Consider the following 13,716-nt stretch of genomic DNA (forward strand, 5'->3'; position numbering starts at 1 on the left):
CTACTCTGGATTTACAAGCTAACAGTCCCCAAACACTGTGTTGTTTTCAGCATATATTGGGCTATCACATTTAGCACCTAAAGAGTAATGCATATTCACCTTGCTTGTGTTTGGATGTCAACCAAAGCAAACATATTGCTGATTCAAACAGACATGGCTACAGTTAACACAGCAAGTATCTCCACATACCTATATCTATGTCTTAGTTGTCTGTGTTGAGAGATCATCTAATCCTGAAGCACTGTTTAACTTTGAGTCCCAGGAGTAGCAGGAGGCCCTATGCTATGTAAGCAGGAGAGCTCTAGCTATGGGAACAAATTGCTGAGTAGAAGATTTCTTTCTGTTCCTGGTGCTTAGAGGAGTTTCTCTAGACACATGAAGCTTTCAAATAAAATCTGTCTGTAAATCACGCCGGTATGCTGACAGTGACATGAATCCTGTCCCTTTTCCACTGGGAGACCCGTAGGAGTCCAAGGCTAGAGACTGCTGCTGAACCAACAAGCAGGAAAGATTTACAGCCAACAGTAACATCTGACCTCATCAAACTCCACTCTAGGCCATTTATCACTCCTCTGTAGGAAAGCAAAAGCATTAGGAGTGGGGCGGGATCAGTGGAGACAGAAGGAAGAGAAAGAGAATCACAGTCACTTTAGCTCCACTAAAAGATATAGAAAAAACTCCAAGCAATACAGTCAAGTGCCTAAATGCCCTTGAAAACCAGTGTCTCAGGGGAAAAAAACCCATAGGTATTAAATAAAATAGATTTAAAACAAATGCTGAAATTTATCACATAGCTGAGTACCCTTTGTCTTTAAAGCTACACAGCAAAGGAAGATCTACCTAGAACAAAAACTGAGAACATCTGCCATAGCAGAAAACAGCTTGAGAAAGAGATGGTCAAAAAGCCTTTCTGTTGAGTGTCAATCAGAGGTAAGCTGATTATGATCCTTGTGGGTCCCTTCCAGCTCAGCATATTTTGTGACTAAAGTGCCTCTGTCCTGGGGGACAGAGCAGCCAGAGCCTTGCAGGTGGACTCAGTACAGGAAAGCCTGTCTGCACCTTGGCTCAGTCTCATTGCCACAGTGGTAGTAACAACCCAGCAGAGACACTAGTCAGGAGATATCTTGAACTATGGTGTTTCAGCATTGGAAGTACTAGCAAATAACACATTCAGACAATATATATGCAAGCAGGGTGACGGGCTCTGGGTGGACAGGAAATAACTGGGGACTGCACTGGACAAACTGGTGAAAGAAATAAATTGCAAGGGAAAATCAGTGGGACAGTTGGATTGTGTTCCGCAAGAGGCATAAAACAGAAAGATCTTGAAGCCACAGCTTGGAGGAAATCAATCAATCTGATGACCTGAGCCTTTTACTCAAATAAATGTCCCAGCAGGACATACCTTAGTGTTTACCCCATTAGAGATGACCACACCTTGACTTCTCTTCATTTGCTTTGTATTCTTGAAAAGCATACACAACAAGAGTTAATGAAAGGTTCTTTAAGAGCGAGAGCAGAAAATTTGTGTGTACAGGGAGTAATGAGGGAAAACAAAGACTTAATTAAAAAAAAAATCACTTTTTTTTCCCCCAGTCTCTCTTTCCACATTTCAAAGCCTCCCAATGATGCATTTAGACAGGTACCTAGGAAGAAAGGCACTCCAGTCCTCTACTGGCTTCTAAAAATCTCAGCTTTATGTTTTATCAGAACAATCAGAAGCTGAGATGCACCTTCATTTTGCCTGAAGGTAACTGCTGAGAATAAGATTGCAGGAGTACTTACCAGCCCTCTGAAACTGCATGTATTGGCTTAATTAAGACAGCTGGGACTCCAGTGGCCATTTATGCTACCAGAAGATAGAGCTGTTCTGCATGGTAGCCACCCTCTTCTCTTCACAGCATCAATTTCTGGTGAACCAATCTTGAATGTTAAGGTACAAACTACCTGGCATTAGCAGTGAAATCATAAGTTCTCGAAGAATCCCAAAGGGCCGAGGTTGGACAACACAATTTCTATTTTGCAGCTGATTCACTCAGTGCCATACATAAATAAAGACCAATGCAATACTGTCATAACACAGCAAATTCATGTATGGCAGTAATCAGGGGGCAAGATGTGAAGATTATAGTTTAAGAGATACAGCATGGAAATGAAAAGCAATGTAAAAGTAAGGCAAATATAAGCAATCAAGAACAAAGAGCATTCCCTCCCCCCCAAAAAAAACACTCACAAAAAATTATTGGTTAGGAGAGAAACATAACCCCAGCGAAACGAACCAAGCAACTGAAAAACCCCAAACCAACCAAACATCAACAACAACAAAAATCCCCAGACAAAACCAAATCAAACAGCAACAAAAAAACCCAAATCCACAAAAAACTCCCACCAAAATTTCTTTAAAAAACTTGATTTTCCCTTGAAATATGTTATTTACTTAAGAAAAAGAAGATGTTTTTCATCAAAAGTCAAAGTCAGCACTGTCTGATTTTTCAGTAATCCTAGCACCAGACAAATTATAACATTCCTCACTACAGCTTTCCAACCCAGTAATCCTACAAAGAACTGTGCAATCAGAATTTTAAATGCCTTGGGAACTGAGTTAATACCAGATGGTACCCAGCTATATTCATCATTACAATTTCCTAATATTATATGAACATTTACTAGTTTAGTACTTGAATTATCTAGCATGACACTGCTAAAATGTATCTTCTGAACTCAGTATTTTGAAGAACAGTTTTCCCTCTCTCTGCCTATCATTTCTTTTAAGTTTCTAATAATCTTGATATTTTAATGTTTTATGGCCTTATGAAAATGTAGGCTTCCACATATTATATTATTTTGTCTTTTCAGTTACAATCACAGGATCAGATCAATCTATAGGTTCATCTGCCTTTTCAGTAGATCCCAGGGTTTTAATAGTATCAAGATGAAAGTGTTTCTTTAAGATAAAGCTTTGTTTTCTCTTAATCATACTATATGTTTTCCATATTATCCTTATGTCTACTTTTTTTTTTGTTTGTTTTTAGCATTCAGCACTGTTTGGAAAGAAAAAGCATTTTTTATCTCCTACCCTTCCTGCCTGTTGCCTCCAGTGTTTGGAACTAATCAATTGAAAGCTTGAAGAGCAGATTTAATCCCTGCTCTCCCAAGAAATGAGCCCTTTTCCAAAGCAGAAAAAGAATTGGCTCACCATGAAGAATTTTCTTAGCTTTCAAATGACTGGCACAGTATTTTTAACAGTTAATCTGCTTCCTTTTCTCTGTGGTGTGAAATAGCTTCTGAATAAACAGTAAGATACATGTTCAACTATAAGATGGTATTCAACATCTGTAGTGCAAGGCATCCCCATTTCCCTGTCATCATCATGGCTAGGCTTCGCGAACGAAGATTTGAGAAGGGCACTACCCACGCTTGCTGCAAGTGTGCTGGTGGCTAAAAAGGCCGATACGGGATAGGCAGGTCCGGTCAGAAAAGGCACAGTGGAATGTCTCCCTAGGTGACATTGGCAAGGAACGGTTCTTTCTGCATTGTCTTTTCTCCTCTAGACTGACTCTCCATGCATTCTCAAAGGAAGCAGCAGCGTTGTGAATGATGTCTCCATGAATCCTGATTGGAGGCCAGAGTGGACCAGTGGTGGCAGTCAATATGGCCAAGGCTGAGGTGTTGTTTCAGGGAGTCCTTGTATCTCTTCTTCGGGGCTCCTCTCTTGCGGCAGCCGGTGGCAAGTTCACCATAGAGCACAATATTCGGAAGGCGGTGATCCTCCATCCTGGAGACGTGCCCTACCCAGCGTAGCTGCGTTCTCATCAGCATGACCTCGATACTGCTGGCCCCTGCCTGTTCAAGAACAGACACATTGGTCACGTAATCAGACCAGTGGATGTTTAGGATTGAACGGAGGCAGCGCTGATGGAAGCATTCGAGAAGCCGCAGGTGGTGGCGGTAGATGACCCAGGATTCAGACCCATATAAAAGAGTAGACAGTACAATGGCTCTGGAGACACTAATCTTTGTACTTTTCTTCAGGTGTTTATTGGACCAGACTCTTTTATGGAGTTTTCCGAAGGCTCTGTATGCCTTTGCTAGCCTGTTGTCTATCTCTTTGTCAATCTTACCGTCTGAGGAAATGATACTTCCCAGATAGGTGAACTGCTGAACTGACTTAAGCTCTGAATTGCCTATGGTGATGTGAGGATTATGGAAGACTTCTTGAGGTGCAGGTTGGTAGAGAACTTCTGTCTTCTTCCAGCCCAAAAAGCTCAGCAGCCTTTGCAAAGCAGGATGTTAAGTGCTGCAGAGCTGCTTCTGTGTGAGCAACGAGGGCAGCATCATCAGCAAAAAGCAGCTCACGGACAAGGTGATTCAGGGTCTTGGTGTGGGCCTTCAGTCACCTTAGGTTGAATAGGCTTCCATCGGTACGATATCTGATGTAGATGCCGTTTTCTTCATCGAGGTCTGCTGTGGCTCTTTGGAGCATCATGCTGAAGAAGATTGTGAATAGAGTTGGTGCAAGAACGCAACCTTGTTTCACACCATTAGTTATTGGAAAGGGCTCAGAGAGTGCATCGCCATATCTGACTTGTCCACGCTGATCCTCATGTAGCAGGATGACCATTTTGAGGAACTTGGGGGGACATCCTAAACGTTCTAACATCTGCCACAGGCCTTTTCTGCTCACAGTGTCGAAAGCTTTGGTGAGGTCAACGAAGGTTACATAGAGACCTTTGTTCTGTTCCCTACACTTCTCTTGCAGTTGTCTGAGAACAAACACCATGTCTGTGGTGCTCCTATTGACTCTGAAACCACACTGACTTTCAGGCAGAAGATCTTCTGCAATAGTGGGTACTAATCTGTTCAGAAATATTCTTGCAAGGATTTTACCAGCAATGGAGAGCAAAGTAATACCTCGGTAATTTGAGCAGTCTGATTTTTCTCCTTTCTTCTTGTACAGGGTGATGATGACTGCGTCACGGAGATCTGGTGGTAGTTCCCCTTGTTCCCAGCAACGCACAACAAGCTTGTAGAATTTGGCATGGAGTGCTTGACCTCCATGCTTCCAGATTTCAGGTGGAATTCCATCAACCCCAGCTGCCTTGCCAGGTTTCACCTGTTGTATGGCCTTGAGTATCTCTCCCATAGTAGGGGCTGCATCCAATTCATGTTTCACCGGTTGTTGTGTAATGTGCTGAATTGCTGAGCCTTGGACTACACGGTTGGCACTGAAGAGAGTCTGAAAGTGCTCAGACCATTGGTTCAGGATGGAGGTTTTATCTGTTAGAAGCAGTTGACCATCTGCACTGAGTAGAGGGCTTTGAACCTGGTGTGTGGGTCCGTACACTGCTTTCAGGGCCTCATAGAATCCTCTTTGGTCACCCAAATCTGCGCATAGTTGTGTCTTTTCTGCTAGGTCGAGCCACCATTTGTTCTGGATGTCTCGAAGTTTCTGTTGGAGCTTGCTGCATGCAAGACGAAAGGCGGCTTTTTTTATATGGCAAGATGGCTGAGCAAGGTGTGCTTGGTGAGCAGTTCTCTTCTTCTTCAGCAATTCCTGGATCTCTTGATTGTTCTCATCAAACCAGTCTTTGTTTTTCTTGGAGGAGAACCCTAAGGACTCTTCAGAGGACTGCAGGATGCAACTTTTAATATGTTGCCAAAGCGCTTCAGGAGAGGGATCTATGGGATTATCTTTAAGTCTAGTTTGAAGGTTTCCCTGAAAGCTGTCTCTCACTGTGGCTGTTTGAAGATTGCTGACTTGGAGCCTCCTCCTTGGAATGCCGCCTCTCTTAGGTTTGGGCTTGAAATGGAGGTTAAATTTGCAGCGCACAAGGCGGTGGTCTGTTTGACATTCTGCACTCGGCATCACTCGAGTATGACGGACATCACTGACATTTCTCTGTTGTACTAAGATATAGTCAGTGAGGTGCCAGTGCTTGGATCGAGGATGCATCCAGGTTGTCTTCAGGCTGTCTTTCTGTTGAAAGATAGTGTTGGTGATGGTGAGCTGCCGTTCTGCGCAAAACTCTAGCAGGAGGCGTCCGTTGTCATTGCAGTTTCCAACGCCATGCTTGCCCAGGACTCCTTTCCAGGCTTCAGAATTCTTACCTACTCTGGCGTTGAAGTCACCAAGGATTATGATCTTATCATCTGCAGGAACATTTTGGGTGAGGCGGTGCAGGTCTCTGTAGAATTTGTCTTTTTCCACTGGGTCAGCTTGGAGAGTTGGGGCATATACACTAAAAAGAACAACATGTTGCTTGTTGTGTAGAGGGAGGCGTAAGGACATAATGCGATCGGAATGACCTGTCGGCAGATTTTCAAGTTTGGAAGAAATGGAGTGTTTAATCATGAAGCCAACTCCTGAAAGGTGTCTTTCGGTTTTGGGTTTGCCTGACCAGTAGAGTGTGTAGCCAGCACCATGTTCTTTAAGGCTGCCTTCCTCATGAAGACGAACTTCACTGAGAGCAGCAATGTCAATGTTGAACCGTGACAGTTCGTGGGCAATTAGAGCAGAACGATGCTCAGGACGTCCACTATCCCCAGTATCAAGCATGGTTCTGATGTTCCAACATGCGAGTGTTAGTTTGAGCACACCTTTGCAGGCAGGTGTATGCCTTTGAAATCTCTTTGTTTTTGTTTGACCGCATGGAAGATGCCAGTTGGCTGCGGTTATCCAGCCGAGTGTGGAGATGAGCTTTGTTTAGGCCACCTTTGCTAGGCCCCTCTCCGTGTGGAGCAAGCAGTGCTGTCCCTAGAAAAGGCTGCTTGGTCATTCAGGATGCTGCCACAAGAGACTGTCATCTCCGGGGTCAAGTCTCTAATGACCCATATCCTGAACCGCCTGCATGCAGGGTTGGGTCTGCGGCTTCCAGCTGCTTCCTATCACCTGCCGTTTTCGACCCTCACCTGTCGCTACAGGGCTTTGCAATGTGGGTGAACCCTTCAAGCCTGCGCAATGGATTTTTTAGGTGAGGCACAGCGTGCACAGAACTGGCCCCACCCTTTACTCCTAAGGTTCATCTGCCACGGCCTAGCGAGGTTGGACGGTGACAGCGAATACCTCAGGACGTAGGTTTGGTTAGAGTATCCTTCTCTTAGATGGATGGCCTTACAGGGCTAAACGAGCTCCATCTGCCCGGGTTTGGGGTTGGAGTTGTCCTTCTCCTAGGATGGTTGCCAGACGGCTAGCGAGCCCATCCTGCCCGTGGACACACTTTGTCTGACCCTTCAGCTGAGACCTGTCTGGCATGGGAGACCCTACCGGCGGCACAAACCACCTCCAGCATAGCTCTCAACCTCATGAGGGCACGCAAGCTTCTCCCCCGCGACAAGGGGGTGTCCCCAGAGAAGCCATTTCCCTGTACATATATGGTAAATATTCTGTATAGTCTCTTCCAACAATATCTATTCCTTGTCACTAGCATAGCAGCAATACTTAGCATTTTCTTCCTGAAATTATGCTCTTTAAGAGGAGTCCCTCTGAACACACAATGCTTGGTGCCCCCTTGTTGCCCTCCCACTTTATTTTCTCCAGGCATACTAGGCTTAAAAAGCAACCTACTCAGTCCTTGGAATTGTATTGAATATGTATAATGTTATGTCACTTCTTCATGTGATTCACCATTTATCTGCATACCAAGACTATCCAAATCTTCCATCAACATGAGAAAGCACTTGGAAACAACTACTAAATATTGTGCTCCGGGACATCAGTTGTTCAATTTCAGCTCAGCAGAAGACTTACTGCTGGAGCAGATGATATGGGAGTAGATGATCATCGTTAGTATCTGTTTACAGCACAGGTCTTAACCCTTCCACTGATACTTCTGAGTTTGCCCACTTCATGAAGCCAGCTGGTCTTTGGGCTTGATCCACTCTGGTGGTCTCTGGGAGTTTGTGTATTTGCATAAACTGTGAGTCACTCCAGTTATGCCAGTTAGAGCATAATAGTATTTGTATTCTCATCAGAAACACCATTGTTCCTCCTTCCATTATCCTTCTACCTTTTGCCTTTATTCATTCCCACCATGAAACTAAGGGATGCGTAAATGATACCACTGTGCACAAGAGTGGCATGTGAAGTAACTGGTGTCTCTGCCAGCCTGATAACCCATAGGTCACATCCTTCACTGAGCTATGTTGCTGTCCTGCTCAGGATGTGAGTTTACTGGGTGGATGACATAACTCCATAATGCTCTCTTTAAAAGAAGATGCATAATTTAACCCCGCAAAGATGACTTCAAGGCTGGACAATACTCCTGTGGTCACTCAGTCTGATGTTTTACATATAATATCACTTGGTGACCCTTAGATCATGGGGAAGCCATGCACAGAAGACAGCTGTGAAATCACGCAGCAGTTTCTAAAATATCATTCTCAAAACCACCATTAATTAAAAAGAAAATTGACAAAAGAGCATGACATCAATTTTTTCTCTGAAATGGGGTTATCAATAATGTATTATTTGTTTTAAGAAAATGGATGCAAAAATACACAGGTAAATGGCTACAGTCATTTAATGTGGTGCTTTGTTGCAAAGCAGGTTGAACCTACTTTTTAAGTTTTTTTTCCTGTCCTGGGTTGAGCTGGCAAAGTGCCAACTGTCCAGGACAGAGTGAAAAGGGTTCCTCCTCCCCCCAACAAGCCAAGGGAAAAAAGAAGAGGGAGAGAGGGAAAAAAAAAAACTTCCAAAGCCAGGTCTATGCTGAAACTAACTACATGTATTTATACAGAAAAGAGAAAATTAAGAGGAAACTACAATGTAACACACACTTACACAAGTCATGTATAACAAGAAATAACTTCCCACTTCCCAGTAAACACAAATTCTACCATTTTAACTACAAATCATTCTAGAGAAGTTGGTTCTTCAGAGACAGACTTAAGCAGAGAGAAAAGCTAGGAACAAATATTTTACTTCCCTCAGATAACATGAAGTTAAGCCGGCGCTCTGGGCTTGGGCCTCCCCATCCCTCCTGGGACAGCAGAGTGTCTTGCTGGGACCACAGCTGTGAAGCAACTGCCTAAGCCACACCCATACACCAGCTCTTACCCCTTTTGAGATGATGCAATATGGTATGGAATACAATATTATTGGCTAGAAGAAGTCAGGTGTTAGCTAGCTCAGCCCAGCTCAAATCAGCTGACAATCCTAGGCCTAGCTGAACTTTAAAACCTAAGTTTAGGCCCACCTGGCTAAACCCATAACATTTCCCTACAAGTAAGCATCTTTGCTATTGTGCCTGCTATACACTAACTTGGGTAGTTTGTCTCAATCTCTTTTGACACAAGGAAGCAAGTAGCTGGCAGTATGTACACTTATATTTTAAGCAGAAGTTTGCCAGTTGTGTGCTGACATTATGAGAGATGAATGGCAGTATCTTCAGCATGTCCATGCAATTGAAGGGCCTAACTACTATTTTCAGAATTGAAGTTGGTAGATAGACTATTAAAGATCCAAAGAATTAAATTGCAAGTGTGTCTTCTCAGCTCAGCTGTGACTTGAAAGTGCAACAACAAGATCCTTGAAAGTAAGATACCTATGAGCATCTAAACTGATGGCAGCTCTAAAAATGGTGTACTTTTGGACTTTAGAGTCCAAAATTTCATATGAGTTCCACAAAAATATGTTCCAGAAAGCACTGGAATACAGGACTTCAGACATTTCAGTCTGTAGCCTTACTGTCATGGATAGCACTGGCAATTAGATATGATGCCATATCAATATTTTACTGCTTTTTTGCATGCAATGTATTTTTGGTCTGGCAAAATGACCCAAGAATTTCAGAGCAAAAAGCAGTATTGTGAAGAAAGACCATCTATATTAATAGTGTACCAAGTTTGCACAGTCGATGTCTTCAGCGGCTTCAATTTCACCTCCAAAAGATTTCTGAAATTCTCTACTTATGAATCAGCCATCCTGTGTATCATGATGGAAGATGACCACCTTGCCTTACTCAAACCCAATCAGGCACTCTCTTGGATAGCACTTAGCCCTGCTCACCATTATTCTAGATCTCTAAATTCTAATTGATCAAACATAAATTGTTACAGTTTGCTAAAAATTAGAAGAAGAAAAGAAATCTTGGCAGAAGCTGATAGCACACTTGCTCTGACAAGGGTAACAAATTCCAAATCTAGTTCCTGTACTGTGAGTCTGTCCTAGGATTCCCTTGTGTGGCACGTACCTCATTTACAGAGCAAGTTTCTTTCTATTTCTCTTGTTGTCTTCCACTAGCGTAATAAAACCCCACCCCAAGCACTAATTTGGCTGGAGTACAACAGAAAAACCAGCTGGATAACCCACTTGATGACGCTCATTGATACATAAGACCAAAGTTTCAATCCCTATTCTCCTGCATACCTGCTGAGTAACTTGAAGAGATCAGATAAGAGTAGAGGGGTTAATTAAGAAGTAGAAATTTGTATTATATGTCAGCATGATCCACAGTCCACTGAAATCAATGGAAAGGACCCCTATAGTTAATTCAAATTAATTAACCCAACTATGACTCTTGCGTGTGTTATGAGGCAAACCAGAAATCAGAAAAGAGCTTTGTTTTACATCTATTTATCTGAGAGATCAAAAAGCCTATATAGTCAGCACATATGAAATACTATTTTCTACGTGTTCTTAAAGTCATGTGTCCCTTTGCATGCTAAATTTCAGCTGAACCCCCCAAGCAATTAATATGTCACCATTTTTTCAATTCAATTAAATATATATATATATATGCTTCCTTTCTTTAAAAGATGAATACACACCACTGAAAAAAAAATTCTCATCAAAGAATGTATGTAGTAACAGGAATGGGAAAGGAGAACCTAAACTTGCCACTTTGAAAAAAACATTTTTTTGACACACAATTTAGAAATAGCACAGCAGTGTCTAAACATAAAGAAGATCTGGACACTAAATTGTTGGAATGATGTTTATAACTCAAAACTGAGTGATGAGAACTAAGAGCATCACACTGAGCCTTCCTCAGTGAAAGCTCTCAGGCTGCTCCCATCCCACAGCACAATTGCGTCTGATCACAGTTCTTCCCACTGCCCATCCTTGCCCCTTAAAACCTCTAAGTCCTTTCACCCCAAGTGATCAAAACTTTATTCTCCACCAAAAAGATCTCTACTGAAGAGAATACAAACTATACTGTTGCACCCTATGAAATGGTGCACGTATTTAAAATTTCTAGTTCAGAACAGCTCAGAAGACTTCCTCAAGCACGGGCACTATTTGGGATTATCCACTGGATTTCCCAGCATGACAGAGAAATCATGTGTCCTAGACTGGGGGCAAGCCATGCACACCTTAACTGTCAAGACCAGCAGTCCTGCATCCCCCTTGTAACTCCATGTTAGTATTTGTAAATTGGTAAATAGATTTTTCAAAATATCAAGCAACCAGCAACTTAAGGAGGTTTATCTTTAAACATCTAGAACTCACAGCTGGAATTAACTCTCAAGAGGAAGACAGACACAATCCATAGGATCTGGATATTTGCTAAAGCCAAAGTGATCAGCTGAAAAGACACAATTTTCATGAACTCACCCTAGCAAATGAAATTCCAGTAAAACTGCCCCAGCACCCTGCACTTTGTTAGGCTAGCTGTTACAGAAACCTGGATTTTCTGTTTATGTAGCTTTTGAGTGCCCTTCTCCCAGTACCAGGAAATTCAAAGCCTTTGGGAGTTTCCAGAGGGCTGTGCAGTTAATAAATGTACTGCATCTCTATAAACCCTGTATCTGTTAAAGGAGATTGCAGAAGCAAGCTTCTTTTTTGTGGGTTTTCTTTTCATTTAACAAATACCACACAGTGGGAAAAACACTGGAAGCTTTACATCCAAATCAATGAGCATTTATTCCCTCCCCAAGGTCATTCTGACAGTTTTATTATCAGTGACACAGGAGTAAATGTTGCAAAAGCAATGTGGCTTCTCTGCATGGTCTGAAGCTAAATTACTTTGGATATTGTGCCAGTGATAGTTCTTATAATATGTTTTAAGACCAGACATGGGTCATGTCAAATCCATGGATTATGTATGGAACAGTCAAAATTTCCAGAAAACCTTCTGCTGCTTTGTGTGCACATCTGTGTGCTGGTAGCCAAGTCTGCAATATTATTTGTAATTATAAATTGCCAACGAGTATGAACACAGGAAAGCATTTAGGATTTAGTCTTGCACATATTGAATAACAACATACATTGACTTCTAGCTGATTGTGACAGACCTTAAAAATACACTTTACATCTTGAAAAGCATAGAAAAGGGAAGGCTAAAATAGAAGGGAATATGTATAATCTAATACATAGAGAAAGGATACAAGTTTCCTCCTACCTAACAGTATATTTCCCACGAAAAACACGATGAGGGCCTGACAAGATTTTCTTACTGAGGATCACGAAATGCTGCACTAGTTGTCTTTTCAGCCATAGCCTGGTAATTCTTTCTGTGGATGACATGTGTTCCACTGTCTCACTTGTACCTATACAAAAATGTACACATGTACACACACAGTGCTTGGGCTTGCAAACACATTAACCCTAGGCAAAAAGGCTTCACACAGGTTTCTTTTGAGAGACATGCCCAAATCAGAAGGAAATGTGTACAAGAGCACGAGAAGCAGGTTTATGGGGCAACATGCTGCTGGAGTTGAGCTGGGTTTATCTCTGCTGTTAAAGGTGGTAGTGGCTGTTTTGCTCCTCTCAGCAAGTAGCAGGGATGTCTGAGTCACTGAGGCAAAATCTTGCTTTGGGAACAACTGAAAAATGCTGGGATTTTCTCCCAGTTCTTGCTTCTGTAAAACTTTCTCTGCACACCACTTTCTCCAAAGAACTTTGTTACATTACTCAGGCTGTGCTGCAGTGCAAATAAGGGCAGGAAGTAAGTAGGAAGGTGTTTTTAGTACACAGAAAAACATAAGCTTTGACAACTCTTGTCTTGAAAAACAATAGCTCTCTTCCTTTGCAAATTAATTTTAATAATTGTGGCTAGTTTGCTGTGAGTTGAATAGTTTTGCATGAATACACACAATTAAATTAATATGCAAATGCTCCCATTCCTCTGAGAATAGTGAGGCATTCTTTACAGCCTGTGAGACAAGGAGAAGGAAAAGAAAAAAAATAGCAGCCCCCAAAAGAGTCTTGTTTAGGAGGGTGGGACATATTTTCTTTGGCTAAGCCACTGAAAGGGGATTCAAGCTTGACTGAAACAATGCTTGTTGATGAATCAGAAATAAAGGAGGAAGAGGAGCCTTTGGAGATAAAGAAGAAAAGACTGGAGCGTCCCAAGTTGTTAAAAACTGACCTCAGCAAGTCTAAAATCTTCACAAAGGTGGCATTTACTGTGTCGGGCCTCACAAAGGTTCCCATTCTTCCCTTGCCTGTTGGGATCCCCTCTTTCTCCAGCCATGTTTGAGCAAGGGTCTCAGACAATTAGCACAAATTGTGGCCCTTCACCCTTTGGCTGTCAGTCACCTTCCCAAGCAGATGGCAGCAGAACAAGAAAAGATGGTTTCCAAGTGGCTTTGCCCTTCGGCTCATATCTATGCGCCAGGGGCCCCTGGGAATGGCAGCCTGGCTGAGGGGTGTCAGACTCCCTGACAGCAGACACCTCTGCTACCAGGGGCAGTGCTGCAGTCAGGAAGGGCTCTTTGTGCAGCTGGAGCATGAGAGCGGCAGCATGGACAGGCTTCCCAGGAGTCTTCATCCTC

The sequence above is a fragment of the Pithys albifrons genome, chromosome 5 (genome assembly GCF_047495875.1).
Source record: "Pithys albifrons albifrons isolate INPA30051 chromosome 5, PitAlb_v1, whole genome shotgun sequence".
NCBI classification, from domain to species: domain Eukaryota; kingdom Metazoa; phylum Chordata; class Aves; order Passeriformes; family Thamnophilidae; genus Pithys; species Pithys albifrons.